This window comes from Leucopleurus acutus, assembly GCF_964270905.1.
Source record: "Leucopleurus acutus genome assembly, chromosome: X".
Classification (NCBI taxonomy): domain Eukaryota; kingdom Metazoa; phylum Chordata; class Mammalia; order Artiodactyla; family Delphinidae; genus Leucopleurus; species Leucopleurus acutus.
Genome location: NC_139148.1, coordinates 129,663,745 through 129,680,432, shown reverse-complemented (window position 1 = coordinate 129,680,432; position 16,688 = coordinate 129,663,745).

Below are 16,688 nucleotides of genomic sequence, written 5' to 3'. Positions count from 1 at the left end.
TAAAGATGCTACCAGAAAACTCCTAGAGCTAATCAATGAATTTGGTAAAGTAGCAGGATACATAATTAATGCACAGAAATCTCTGGCATTCCTATACACTAATGATGAAACATCTGAAAGTGAAATCAAGAAAACACTCCCATTTACTACTGCAACAAAAAGAATAAAATATCCAGGAATAAACCTACCTAAGGAGACAAAAGACATGTATGCAGAAAATTATAAGACACTGATGAAAGAAATTAAAGGTGATACAAATAGATGGAGAGAGATACCATGTTCTTGGATTGGAAGAATCAACATTGCGAAAATGACTCTACTACCCTAAGCAATCTACAGATTCAATGCAATCCCTATCAAACCACCACTGGCATTTTTCACAGAAGTAGAACAAAAAATTTCACAATTTGTATGGAAACAGAGAAGAACCCGAATAGCCAAAGCAATCTTGAGAACAAAAAACGGAGCTTGAGGAATCAGGCTCCCTGACTTCAGAATATACTACAAAGCTACAGTAATCAAGACAGTATGGTACTGGCACAAAAACAGAAATATAGATCAATGGAACAGGATAGAAAGCCCAGAGATAAACCCACGCACATATGGTCCCCTTATCTTTGATAAAGGAGGCAGGAATGCACAGTGGAGAAAGGACAGCCTCTTCAATAAGTGGTGCTGGGAAAAGTGGACAGGTACATGTAAAGGTATGAGATTAGATCACTCCCTAACACCATACACAAAAATAAGCTCAAAATGGATTAAAGACCTAAATCTAAGGCCAGAAACTATCAAACTCTTAGAGGAAAACATAGGCAGAACACTCTATGACATAAATCACAGCAAGATCCTTTTTGACCCACCTCCTGGAGAAATGGAAATAAAACAAAAATAAACAAATGGGACCTAATGAAACTTAAAAGTTTTTGCACAGCAAAAGAAACCATAAACAAGACCAAAAGACAACACTCAGAATGGGAGAAAATGTTTGCAATGAAGCCACTGACAAAGGATTAATCTCCAAAATTTACAAGCAGCTCATGCAGCTCAATATCAAAAAAAAAAACCCAACCCAATCCAAAAATGGGCAGAAGACCTAAATAGACGTTTCTCCAAAGAAGACATAGAGATTGCCAACAAACACATGAAAGGATGCTCCACATCATTAAACATTAGAGAAATGCAAATCAAAACTACAATGAGGTATCATTTCACACCGGTCAGAATGGCCATCATCAAAAAATCTACAAACAATAAATGCTGGAGAGGGTGTGGAGAAAAGGGAACTCTCTTGCACTGTTTGTGGGAATGTAAATTGATATAGCCACTATGGATAACAGTATGGGGGTTCCTTAAAAAAGCAAAAATAGAACTACCATACGACCCAGCAATCCCACTACTGGACATATACCCTGAGACAACCATAATTCAAAGAGTCATGTCCCAAAATGTTCATTGCAGCTCTGTTTCCAATAACCAGGGCATGGAAGCAACCTAAGTGTCCATCAACAGATGAATGGATAAAGAAGATGTGGCACATATATACAATGGAATATTACTCAGCCATAAAAAGAAACGAAATTGAGCTATTTGTAATGAGGTGGATAGACCTAGAGTCTGTCATACAGAGTGAAGTAAGTCAGAAAGAAAAAGACAAATACCGTATGCTAACACATATATATAGAATTTAACAAAAAAAATGTCATGTAGAACCTAGGGGTAAGGCAGGAATAAAGACGCAGACCTCCTAGAGAACGGACTTGAGGTTATGGGAAGGGGGAAGGGTGAACAGTGATGGGGCGAGAGAGAGTCATGGACATATACACACTAACAAACATAGTACGATAGATAGCTAGTGGGAAGCAGCCGCATGGCACAGGGATATTGGCTCGGTGCTTTGTGACAGCCTGGAGAGGTGGGATAGGGAGGGTGGGAGGGAGGGAGACGCAAGAGGGAAGAGATATGGGAACATATGTATATGTATAACTGATTCACTTTGTTATAAAGCAGAAACTAACACACCATTGTAAAGCAATTATACCCCAATAAAGATGTTAAAAAAAAAAAGAAAAAAATGTCATGAAGAACTTAGGGGTAAAGCAGGAATAAAGACGCAGACCTCCTAGAGAACGGACTTGAGGTTATGGGGAGGGGGAAGGGTGAGCTGTGACAGGGCGAGAGAGAGTCATGGGCATATACACACTAACAAACGTAGTAAGGTAGATAGCTAGTGGGAAGCAGCCGCATGGCACAGGGATATTGGCTCGGTGCTTTGTGACAGCCTGGAGGGGTGGGATAGGGAGGGTGGGAGGGAGGGAGACGCAAGAGGGAAGACATATGGGAACATATGTTTATGTATGACTGATTCACTTTGTTATAAAGCAGAAACTAACACACCATTGTAAAGCAATTATACCCCAATAAAGATGTTAAAAAAAAAAAAAGAAGATGTGACACATATGTACAGTGGAATATTACTCAGCCATAAAAAGAAACAAAATTGAGTTATTTTCAGTGAGGTGGATGGATCTAGATTCTGTCATACAGAGTGAAGTAAGTCAGAAAGAGCAAAACAATTACCATATGCTAACACATATATATGGAATCTAAGCAAAAAAAAAAAAAAAAAGGTCCTAAAGAACCTAGGGACAAGACGGGAATAAAGACACAGACCTACTAGAGAATGGACTTGAGGATACAGGGAGGGGGATGGGTAAGCTGTGAGAAAATGAGAGAGTGGCATGAATATATATATACTACCAAACGTAAAATAGATAGCTAGTGGGAAGCAGCCACATAGCACAGGGAGATCAGCTCGGTGCTTTGTGACCACCTAGAGCAGTGGGATAGGGAGGGTGGGAGTGAGGGAGACGCAAGAGGGAAGAGATATTGGAACATATGTATATGTATAACTGATTCACTTTATTATAAAGCAGAAACTAACACACCATTGTAAAGTAATTATACTCCAAGAAAGATGTTAAAAAATAAATGTGGCACATATATACAATGGAATATTACTCAGCCATAAAAAGGAACGAAATTGAGTTATTTGTAGTGAGGTGGTTGGACCTAGAGTCTGTCATACAGAGTGAAGTATTTCAGAAAGAGAAAAACAAATACCGTATGCTAACACATATATATGGAATTTAAGAAAAAAAATTTAAAAAATCATGAAGAACCTAGGGCAGGATGGGAATAAAGACACAGACCTACTAGAGAATGGACTTGAGGATATGGGGAGGGGGAAGGGTAAGCTGTGACAAAGCGAGAGAGAGGCATGGACATGTATACACTACCAAACGTAAAATAGATAGTTAGTGGGAAGCAGCCGCATAGCACAGGGAGATCAGCTCGGGGCTTTGTGACCACCTAGAGGGGTGGGATAGGGAGGGTGGGAGGGAAACACAAGAGGGAGGAGATATGGGGACATATGTATATGTATAGCTGATTCACTTTGTTATAAAGCAGATACTGTTACACCATTGTAAAGCAATTATACTCCAAGAAAGATGTTAAAAAAAAAAGTTGCAGGCAAGAAGTAAGGATTTGGAAGTTGTCTGAAAATAGGAAGTGTTTGAGTAGGTGTGGCCATTTAAAAAACCCAGCTTTAATGGACATAGCATTCTGTCTCAGATGGATTCATGTTGTTCTACCAGGATTCATTACCAGGAATGGAAGGACCATGAGTATATGATGATTTCTAAGTCTGACATAATTCCAGTGGATCAACTGGTAGTACTTGCCTCCACAGCAATAACAGCTTGAGATCAAGAGTAAACCTTATAGCAATGGGTGTTTCAACAGTCTTGATTCCATGGGATATCTCAAGATGGTTCTATATTATCCCACCTTGCCCGGGTGCCCAGGAGTTCATGAGAGTCTGGACCGCTGAATGGTTATAGACAGGCATTGTTCCTGCTGGACAATTGATCAGTGTGCAATGGGCTCCTTGGCACGTGGCTTTGCGGTGTTGGCCACTCATGAAGTTTTCTTCTGTGAAGCTTGATATTCCTTCCCTTATGACTCTACTCCTTTCTCTGTGCTCCCTCCCTTCTTTTCTCTCCAGTCTGTGGAATCTGGGGCAGGACAAGGAAAGTAGGTTACAAATGCTTCCAAGTCTTCTCTGTCTTACATCTGAACCTCTGGCTTTTGAAAAACTCAAGAGCCAAGATTTTGACACCTTTATTCTCTGGTTTCATTCTGATAACTTCCCCTAAAGCCATGGGTGATTCATGTCTAGCATCTTGGCTCGGGAAGGAGACGTTCTCAGATAAAATTCAATGAAGCACAGAAGAAGAAAATACATAGGTTAATGTCCCAATACCTTATTTTGTCAGGGCCACTTTATACTGACTATAGGTGGCTTGAGTATCCAGGGTCATTTAGACTTAGAAGTTCCCCTTGTTTTTTTTTTCTGAACTGGGAGCCTTTTTTGAATAAGATTGTGGGGTATGAACAACATGGGGAATAAAAGCGGGAGCACAAAGAATTTCTGGACTTTTCATATGGTAGGAAGGCCTCATTTGTGATTGAGTACACCATATGGGAAGTCTTCAGCAATCCATCAGACAAGATGATATGACTCAGAGATCCCTCTCTTCTGGGTCGATTATACATTTTCACATTTTTCTTTTTCTGATTTTACATCTAACTGGTCATTCTGGAAATATTGCAGTAGAGCTTGCAACTGCCTAGTCAGTTGCACTTAATATAATGGAAAAGATCAAGATATTGTCCTGACAGATAGTAAAGAGCTGGTTCATGAAATCCCTTGAGATTTTGCTGGGAAAGGCTGGGGAATTACATAGCAAAATCAGCATGGCACTGAGTCCATGTTTCAGGAAGAATGCTGTCTTCTATTTACTGCCTTTGTGCACCCTGAAGTGATTATAGGCTTCCTGGAGGTTTTACTTTGTGAACCATCTGGCCTATCAAAAATGTTTGAATAATTTGGGGATGAGAGGAATTGTCTGAGTATAGTAATCAGTATGGAAGTATTTTTTTCAGTTTTAAAATTTTTCTTTGTGTAACACCCTGGCTAGTGATGTATGTGTTTGTGTAGCAGGGTGGCGGTAGGGGTAGACTGAATAAATACATCACTCCCTGTGGAATTGCTTACATCACAAGTGGATGATTGAGTCATTAGAGTCCTTTAGAAAGCAGATGCTGGATCAGAGAGGTAGGAATGCAAGAGGGGAGCATCTGTGAAAAATAAAAAGTGACTGAAGTATGATTGGGCTGGAAGGGCCTCATATCTCAATGCATATATGACAAAGTCTCAGCCCATCTAACATAAAGATCTGGAGCAAGGATTTACCATTAGAGGAATTCTGTGTTTGGCAGGAATGGCCATGCCTTTGCTAATCATTGGCTAGGGCCTGCCCAGGAACTGTGTGGTCTTTTGAAAAGTGAGACGGATCCTGAAAGTGCTAATAGCTAGAGGTTGTCAGATCACTGCACTCTTTGCAGCGGAACTGCAAGTTCTTGCTTGAATGGAAAACCTAAATGGTGCACCTCTGTAGCTGCCACAGTGATCTGCAGAGTTTGGTGGCAGAAGTGTTTTTGACCTGTGGCCATTTAGTGGTGTGAATAACTTACATAGGAGCCTGATCCTTCAGATAAGTTGCATGCTGTTTATGCAGTCGTAGTATGAAGATGAGTCATTTGGAAGCAGTAGGACTCTGTTCTAAAGAATGATAGTGTCCAAGAGTCATGAGAACCAAGGGGAATGTAGGGTTTAGAATATCTTTGGAACGAACTCTCCAAATATTGGCAGTGTGGCAGATCCAGAGCTGAAAACCTCTAAACAATCTTACCTATAGCCACCAAAAGGTACTTGTGCCACAGAATGATGTCTGTTCTAAAAACATGCCATTCATAGAACTGGCTGGGGCCTCAGGGACACTCAAGGCCAGTACAGATACTTTCTTCTCAAGTATTCAAACTAATAGTAGATATAAATATTTCCATGGATGCTTTCATGCTAACCATCTATTCCATGATACTCTAAAGCCTTGAGGTTCCCTGCTTAGAGAAAAATCTTCATAATAACCTGGTTCCTTGGAAGACCATCTCTTAACCTCTGAGAGGCTTTGCTTCTACTTATTTTGTTCCAGCGTTATTAGCCTCTATGGTACATATTTGGAGCAAAGGCCCTGCAAGGAAACTCCCCCTAATCCCTTCCCCTATCCCCAATTTAATGTAATGAGTGTCAGTTAAGATCCTCTAATTTTAGGATATGGTAATTTGTGCTGCTTCATTCTTTATAGTCTAATTGACTCCTAGCTTGGCATAGAAGAATTTGGTCAACTCATTCTATTTGGTGTATGAAGAGTGGGTGTAATGCCAGTTTAATATAATGTTATTGATGATACCTGATAATTGCTGAGCACTCATTATTTGCCAGGTACTATGCATATATGGTATGTACAATTATTATCCTTATTTTACATATGAGAAACTGGAGACTCGAGAGATTAAATAACTTGCCCTAATTCATACCACCTAGTAAGAAGTGAAGCTGGGATTCAAACTCAGAAAAACTCATGCTCTTAATCACTACATTGATGCAGAGTCTATAGGTCATCTTAGCCATATGTAGTGCATATCCCACACAGAAGATGCAGGAAAAAGTAAAAGACAAGGAGTAAATAATTTAGATGGAAGTCATTAGACTTAGAAGCTCAATTCTGACTCTTTTGGAGCAGAAGGATATTTGAGCAGCCATAGATATGGAGATGGAAGTGATAACCAGGCAAACTAGTCAGAGAATGATATGGAAGTGGTAGATGCAGGTAAAGGGCTGCCCATGGAAGTGTATATCTTAACCCACAAGGCATGCTCTGACAGTCAAAGTCATTTTACTCTTTGCCTAGAGAGAGTATCATGCCAAAGTATGGTCAGCATGAGTGAGGGGTACCTGGAAAGCCCTGGTATTGGGAGCCCAGCTATGCACAAACTATGGCACAACCTCAGCTCCAACCAAGGCATGAATCAAGTCTAGGGGAGTTAAGAAAGATAACAAGGAGTAAGCAGGTGTTATAGGTCCAAGCTTGTTGGCAGGTAGAGCCCAGAAACCAGAAAGTCAGACTCTACAAGCAACCAACATAAGCCAATAAGTTCAATGTTGACCCAAGATAGAGGCTGTTTGGATTCTGCTACTTGCATCCTGCCTTTTGAATCAAGCCTTCTGAAGTCAGCAGGTTGAATGGTAGTTAGAAGCAAGAAACCTGCTGGCGATCCCCACCCTTGAGTATGGAGAGATAGCAAGATTCTCTCATGCCTCAGATATTGTGAGATTCTCAATGTGACTTGCAGTTGATTCATATTTAACATATATCTACTATGATTTTAGTCATGTTATTTAGAAAAGAGAAGCAAATACAGTACTTAAAATTTTTATATTAGGCAGAAATTCAGCCACCATACCAATGTCAACACTGATCTTGATTTCTAGTGAATTAATCTTTCACAAGAGGGATTAAAAAATGCAATTTTGAGTTTACCAAAATTGAATTAACAAGGTTAAGAAGTTGAGTAATAGAACCAGGAAGAAATATAAAATTTCCTTCAATGTAATTTTGAGACAATAAGCACTTTAAGGTGGAAATCAGAAAGAAATAAATGTTGTGAGAAATAAATTTTGTTGCAAAACATAATTTGAATGTAAATATAACCAGATGGAGGATCAAAATTGGGGGCCATTTCGAGTTTTGAGAAGGCACCTGTTAAGCACTGTTTAATTCAAAGTGAGTATTTAGACTCAAGTGAAGAAATGACTTCCTTCAAACTATACTCTTCCTAGAAAATTAAGGTGAATCTAGCCTCCCTAGTTGTTCTCTAACTTGGATCTGACTGTAACAATCATCAGGAAAGTAAAGAATCAGACCAAGGACCTGGGCTTTGTGTTTTGGGGACCAAATGATGCCAAATAACAGATTCTGCTGGTTTCTTACTGAATATCTCTTTCATCTTCTCTTCCTTGCTTTTTCCCCTATTTTCCCTTTCTCCACCCTTCCCTACTTCAATCCCTGACTCTTTGGTAATGAATCTCAGAGCAGTTAATATATTTTATTTCAAATTGCTTTTGGCTTCCTGGTAGTGATTGCTTTTAGGAGACATTTTTCTTTCCAAATATGTGTAGTCAGGAAATATTTTTAAAAGAAGAGTGGATTAAAGGTTCGAAAAAAAACCCAGTCCAACAGTGAATGTTCTATTCTCCTTTGCTCCATTTAAGACTTATTAGTACTTGTTAAGCACTATATGCTTCTCTTACTGAGTTTGTACTTGTCCCTGCTAGAGCCCCATTCTTCACCTCATTTCCTACTGGACTATTAACTTCTTGAGGGCAAAGCCTGTATCTTATTCATCTCCACTTTGTCAGACCCTAAGGAAGGAGTAAATACTCAACAAAGTATTGTTGAATATATACTATCTTATTCCTGCTCCACCACACTATTTCTGTCTTTGAAATGGTCAAGTATCCAACTTTTATTAATTAATTAATTTAAAATGTTTAGTTTTGGATTACTACTGTCCTAGGGACTCTGCTTTTATGAAGCCTACAGGCAAGAAGGGAAGTAAATAGGGAATCTATTGCACTATGTTAATGTAACTGCTGAGTATATAGGAACAGAATCTAACTAGAAAGACAGTGTCAGGTAATGTTTCTTTCTGATGATATTTGATCTGAGTCTTGAAAAATGTATAGAATTTGGTTAGCCAGGTGAAACAAGAGAGAGGTGAGCAGCTCAAAAGTACAAAATGAGGACAGAACATAAAAGGTTTGGGAAATGGTATGGCATTCAAGATAACTGAAGAGTAGGGTACAGAAGGAATAAATGAGGTTTGAGAGGTAGTGAGAGCTCAGATAATGCATCACATTACATGAAAGCTTTAGGGGATTAAACTTTATTATATGTGCAATGGAGAGTGACATCATTTTGTAAGTTATGACTCTGGTGGCACTATGTAAGGTAGACTGAGGAGAGCCATCCTGGCTGCACAGAACTGGATAGGAAGCTATTGTAGTAGTTCAGTTGAAAAATGGTGACGTGAACAAAGGTAGTGGTAATGAATATGGAAATGAAGAAATGGGCTCAAATGATATATAGAAGGTTGAACAAAAATATCAGTTAGATACGGAAGGGTGAGAGAAGTAAACAGAGTCATGGATGACTCAAATTATGGTGCCAATAACTGAGGTGGAAGGAAGAACACATACAGGCAGAAGAAAGATGAACAGTTTGGACATGAGTTTGAAGGATATGTAGTACATCAAAGTCAAGATCATACCTTTTAGGAAGTTGGGTAAGAGAGATAGGAGCTCAGGAAACAACATGGTAGATAAAAGATTTGCATGTCATCAGCATAGAGGTGATACTTGAGATAGGAAGGTTTCTGCAGTTGGAAAATAACCCCAGGCCTTTTCTGCCTTCTGTGTTCTCCTGTTGCTCTGGTTTTATCTCCTGGAGATTGACTTCCTTTATTTTCTTGCAAGGTCAGCTATGCATGTATGAGGAAATTGGCTGTAGTTTATCCAGCATTTTGGTTTGTGAAGCAAGAAAGTACTTCAGAATACATAGTCCACCACACTGTCAGAAGTATTCCACTGTACTGCTTTTAAAACTAAAAACAGTTGGTTAAAACTTGATAAATGGCATTCATGAAATACCTACAGCCACAGCATCATACTTAATGGTGAAAGACTAAATGCTTTCCCCTAAGATCAAGAACAAGACAAGGATGTCTGCTCTCATCATTTCAATTCAGCATTGCACTGGAGATTCTAGACAGTGCAATAAAAATACCAAACCATAAAACAAAACAAACAAAGCCCAAGAAATAATAGGCATCCATATTAGAAAGGAAAAGTGATCAAAACTGTCTTTCTTTGCAGATAACATGCTCATCTATGTTGAAAATCCTATGACTTCTACAAAGAATATTAGAACAAATAAGTGAGTTTGGCAAGGTTGCAGGATACCAGATCAATGTACAAAAACCAACTGAATTTCTATATGCTAGCAATGAGCAATTGAAAATTAAAAAAAATTTCCAGTTATAGTGTCATAAAATATCAAGTACTTAGGTATAAATCTAACAAAGGATATGAATGACCTGTGCAATGAAAACTAATAAACACTGTTGAGAGAAACTAAAGAAGACCTAAATAAATAGAGAGGTATATTATGTTCATGGGATGAAAGACTCAGTATTATTAAGATGTCAGTTCTCGAATAGAAAGCCCAGAAATAAACCCACACACCTACAGTTAATTAATCTTTGACAAAGAAGGCAAGAATATATAAGGGAGAAAAGACAGCCTCTTCAGCAAGTGGTGTTGGGAAAACTGGACAGCTGCATGTTAATCAATGAAGTTTGAACATACCCTCACACCATACTCAAAAATAAACTCAAATGGCTTAAAGATTTAAATATAAGACATGACAGCATGAAGCTCCTAGAAGAGAACTTAGGCAAAACATTCTGACATAAATCATAGCAATATTTCCTTAGATCAGTCTCCCACGGCAAAAGGAATAAAAGCAAAAATAAACAAATGTGACCTAATCAAACTTAAAAGCTCTTGCACAGCAAAGAAAACAATAAACAAAATGAAAAGACAACCTATGGACTGGGAGAAAATATTTGCACACTATGCAAATGACAAGGGCTTAATTTCCAAAATATACAAACAGCTCATAAAACTCAATATCAAAAAAAAACCCCAACCCTATCAGAAAATGAACAGAAGACCTAAATAGACATTTCTCCAAAGAAGATATACTGATGGCCAACAGGCACATGGAAAGATGCTCAACATCATTAGAGAAATGCAAATGAAAACTACAATGAGTGGGCTTCCCTGGTGGCGCAGTGGTTGAGAGTCCGCCTGCTGATGCAGGGGACACCGGTTCATGCCACGGTCCTGGAGGATCCTACATGCCATGGAGTGGCTGGGCCCATGAGCCATGGCCGCTGGGCCTGCGCGTCTGGAGCCTGTGCTCCGCAGTGGGAGAGGCCACAATAGTGAGAGGCCCGCGTACCGCAAAAGAAAAAAAAAAAAACTACAATGAGGCACTACCTCACACTTGTCAGAATGGCCATTATCAAAAAGTCTACAAAGAATAAATGCTGGAGAGGGTGTGGAGGAAAGGGAACTCTCATATACTGTTGGTGGGAATGTAAATTGGTATAGCCACTACGGAGAACAGTACGGAGGTTCCTTAAAAAACTAAACATAGAGTTACCATATGATCCAGCAATCCCACTTCTGGGCATATATTTGGAAAAGAGGAAAACTTTAATTTGAAAAGATACATGCACCCCAATGTTCACAGCAGCACTATTTACAATAGCCAAGACATGGAAGCAATCTAAGTGTCCATCAACAGATGAATGGATAAAGATGTGGTACATATACAATGGAATACTACTCAGCCATCAAAAAGAATGAAATATTGCCATTTGCAGCAATATGGATGAACCTAGAGATAATCATACTAGATGAAGTAAGTCATACAGAGAAAAAGAAATATATCACTTATATGTGGAATCTAAAAAATAATACAAATAGACTTATTTATGAAACAGAAACAGACTCACAAACATAGAAAACAAACTTATGGTTACCAAAGTGGAAAGGCCAGGGTGGGGTGGGATAAATTAGGAGTATGTGATTAACAGATACACATTGCTATATATAAAATAGTTAAACAACAAGGACTTACTGTATAGCACAGGGAAATATATTCAATATCCTGTAATAATGTATAATGGAAAAGAATCTGAAAAAGAATATATATATATATATATATATATATATATAAAAGAATACTTTGCTGTACACTTGAAGCTAACACAATATTGTAAATCAACTATAGTTCAATAAAAAAAATGAGAAAAAATTGTCAGTTCTCCCAAATTGATCTATAGATTCACTACAATCTCAGTCAAAATCCTAGTAGATATTTTTGTGAAAATTGAGAAGGTAATTTTAAAGTTCCCATGGAAATGCAGGTTACCCAGAATAGCCAAAATAATTTTGAAAACAGCAAAGTTAGAGGACTTACTCTAGTTGATTTCAGGAGGTATTATAAAGCCACAGTAATCAAGACAGTGTGGTATTGGCATAAAGATAGACAAATGGAACAGAAGAGATAATCCAGAAATAGAGGCACGTATGTATGTTCAATTGATTTTTGACAAATGTGCAAAGGCAATTTGGTGGAGAAAGTATGGTCTTTTCAACAACAATTGTGTTAGAACAATTGGATATCCACAAGCAAAAAAAAAAAACTTTGAACTTTGATTCATACCTTTCACCATATGAAAATTTAACTCAAAATGGATCATAGATCTAAATGTAGAACCTAAAACTATAAAACTTCTAGGAAAAAAAATTTAAAAATAGAAGAAACTTATTGACACCTTGGGTTAAGCAAAGATTTTTTTTTTTTTTTTTTTTTGCAGTACACGGGCCTCTCACTGCTGTGGCCTCTCCTGTTGCGGAGCACAGGCTCCGGATGCGCAGGCTCAGCAGCCATGGCTCACGGGTCCAGCCGCTCCGTGGCATGTGGGATCCTCCCGGACCGGGGCACGAACCCGTGTCCCCTGCATCGGCAGGCGGACTCTCAACCACTGTGTCACCAGGGAAATCCGCAAAGATTTCTTTGATAGAGTACAAAAAATGTGTGATCCATAAAAGAAAAATTGGATAATTTGGATGTTATCAAAATTCAAAACTTTTAGTCTTTGAAAGATAGTGTTAAGAGAAGGAAAACACAAGCCACAGGCTTGGGGAAAATATTTGCAAGTCATATATCTGAGAATGGACTTGTATATAGAATGTATAAAGTACTCTTATAACTCAGTGATAAGAAGACAAACAACCCAATGAATAAAATGGGCAAAAGATTTGAATAGACATTTCAACAAAGAAGATATATTGGTGGCAAATAAGCACATGAAAAAATGTTAAATATCATAAGTCACTAATGAAATGCAAGTTAGAACCTCAGTAAGATGCAAATACCCACTCACTAGAATGGCTAACATTTAAAGACCAAATATAACGAGTGATGGCAAGGATGTAGAGCAGCTGAGACACTCATACACTGCTTTTGGGAATGGGAAATGGTACAACCACTTTGGAAAATATTTCTGCAGTTTCTTTAAAAGTTAAACATGCACCTACCATATAACCCTACCAGACCTACCGCCTGCCAGACATACCACTCCGAGGTATCTACGTGAGTGACAAAAACATATGTCCACTCAAAGAGTTGTAACAAATGTTCACAGTAACTTTATTTGTAATAGCCAAAAACTGGTAAAAATCTAAATGACCATTAACAAGTGAATGAATAAATAAATTGTGCATACATTAAAATGGAATATTACTCAGCAATAAAAATGAACTATTGATACACGCTACAGCATGGATGAATCTTAAATAATTATGCTTAATGAAAGAAGCTAGACAAAAAGGGTACATGCTATATGATCCTATTTATATAAAATTCAAACTAATCTATAGTGTCAGAAAGCAGATCAATATTTGGGGATTGGAGGGGAGGGATGGAAAGAAAGGTTTACAGGGGAATGAGGAAACTTTTGGGGGAAGTGAATATATTCACTATCTTCATTGTGATGATGATTTCACAGTATATACATATGTAAAAACTTATATAAAATATTTAAATATGTGCATTTAATTGTACATCAATTATACCTCAATAAAGCTAAAAACAATTGATTTTAAAAAGATATACTTTAAAAAAAAAAGTCCCACAGGCTGACTACTTGGAACACAAACTTATAAATTTGTATCAATTCTCACTTATCTTACCTTTCCAAACTCAGACAAACTTTTATGAATACACTACTCAACTTTGTCGATGGATTCTGTCACTCCAGCAATTCTGCCTCTGTGAATGGGCTTTCCCTATTTACTTTTTTTCTCTGTCCCTATGAACCTAGAATCATTTAAGAAGTTTCTAGTAGTGTTTTTTCATTTAACTTTAGAATAACATCAGAAAAATCAAGTGAGTTACTATACAGGATGGATGTAGGCATAAATTATAGCATCTTTTAATTTTCAATGATAATATCAGAAAAGCAAGTGAAAACTGGTTTAAATGCTGCAGATAAAATGACTAGAGATGCATAAATTGGATGACTCCTTTTATGAACACAATTTTAATATAAGACCCCATTCTTACTCTTAGAAGCTCACTCTCATTTGGTCTATTTTAATCCTCTTAATTTATTTTAAAGCTGACATCATATCTACTCTGCTCTGAGTATTATACTGGCTTTTAGCCAAAAGTAATACAATCTTGATGTGATCAGAACATCAGAAAAATGTTCTAATAAAGAAAGTGGTTGAACAGCAGAGCTGTCAGAGGGCTTGTTGACAGATTCCTTTCTTGCCCCAAGTTTTGAGGATTCTGTGCCCTCTTATACTACATGGGCTCTTAACCTGGAGTCTGAAAATGCAGACAAAATTGTGAATATACATGAATTTTTCTGGTGAGAAGGTTCAAACTTTTCATCACTTTGCTCCCTTTGTTTGTAAGCCATGCCCAGTTCATACTCTCTTCCAAATTTAAATAATTCACCAGTTTATCCTTTTATGAATATAAGGAAAGAGGGGGAGAGAGAGTGGGGGAAGGGGTGTGGGCTTCCTATTTGAAGACACAGCAGCTGTGGCACTTGAAATCAGCAAACCTGGGTCTGGTTCTGATTCGGCCATGTACTGTGTGTGTGACTTTAGTCAAGTGTCTTTCCCATCTCTTGGCCTGTTTCACTATCCCTTCAAATTAAGAGTCTGGATTATATGGATGCTAAGACCTCTCCCTTCCAGTTCCAGGTTGCTAGGATTCTATGTACTAAGGAAGGATTTAATCTTGATTTTACTTTCCTTTTACCCAGGTCTTTTGCATTTCCCTCTTCTCTTCCAAGGCTCTGTATCAGGATGATATATTCCTCCAGTTATATTGGCTTCTAGCCTTGGTCAGTACCATTGTTCTGCATGGCAAAGACAAAGTTTAACAATTACAAGTGCTGCTATCTTTCTCCCTGAGGCTGCAGGATCTAGGGCATCTTCTCTCCTTCACATCCTCTGACAGAGAGTAAAACTTGGATCCCATGCTTGCATATCCCACAGTCATATCCCAACTCCCTGTACTTGATCAATTAATTTAGCAAGTTGTGGTCACTCTTGTCATAGGACATCAGGTCAGTAAGAGCCCTTAGAAATAACATAGTCTATCACCCTCCCCACTATCATCCCTTTGTTTTCCACATATGTATGAGGATAAGAGGAGGGAAGGGACTTGCACATGGAGTCCACAGATCAGGATTAAAACCAAGGGGACTCTGACTCCATGTTCAGTGCTATTTCCACGGCACATTGTTGTCAGTCATATTGCCTGGCATAATGCCTTATCTGACTATTCATTCTTTTTTTTTTCATTAAAAACAATCACAAACCCCATTATGTGCCAAACGCTGTGCTTGGTGCTAGGGAAAATGCTGACAGGAGTAAGCCATCTCTGCCCTAAGGTGCTCCCAGACTGTAGACTAAGGGTTGTTTCTTGTAGTACCCATTTGGGCTTAGTGCAACAGAACAAGCGGATTATCATCATTACCATTATCCCCACCTCCAGGCACCCGCCCACCTGCACTTAGCTAACTAAGGTCTAAAGTGCTTTGAAACAGTGGCAACACATAGTATTTAACACCATTTCATTGATTCACATGAATGCACAAGCATTCAGTGAGCACCTGCTATTCAATCTTAGCAAAGATGGAATTAATCATCAAGAGAAAGCTCAGGTTCCTACTGAGTGGTTCTGTGCATGTTCGCTATGAAAGGTAATCCTGTATTAACCATGAACATCCCTTGTAATGGTCACCTTCATATTTCATTTTATTTTCACAACTGTGTAAACTAGGAGGACAAGAATTATTATCACTATTTTTTACTGAGGCTCAAAGTGCCTAGGACATGCTAGAGCTGAAGCTCCTGATTTCTACTGCCTTATAACTCTATTCTTTTTTTTTTGATGAGACTCCCACTTATGACAGTTTGTTTTCTTCTAGAAAAGAGGAAATGTTGAAAACAATGCATTAACTAAGAAACATAGTTTTCTGCAAAAAAGTCTTCCAGAAAAGCAACTGCATCTTGGGGAGAAGGTTCCAAGGAGAGAGTGACACACAAAGGAATGGGTACATATAAGGAGGACCAAGGTCAGGAGGTAAAGGAAGTAGGAGACACCTGGAAAAGTCCCCAGTTTGTGGTGTGCATCAGGCCAAGGTCTGGTAGAAATAAAAGGAGGGGCAAGCAAGTGCCCGAGAGCCAGTGGGAGTGCAAGCCCTAGAAAGGAAGTAAAGGTGGGAAGAAGCAAGGGTCATGAGCCTTGGTCAGCAAACTGTCCTGCCTGGCAAGAGAGAAAAGGGAGGGAGGAGCAGGTGAGTCAGCAAGAGTTGGACAGAGGAGTTATATCTTCTAGGACTTTAACTTACCCAGATTCAAATATGTCTCCTGGCAAAAGACATGGGACAGGAGAGAGGGAAAGGTGATTGATGCTGCCTGTCGATGAACGTATAGCTCAGGTGCATGTGCAGCAGAGACATTATCCAGATATAGTCTCAGTTAGTCTCAACTCCTAAGAACCTCT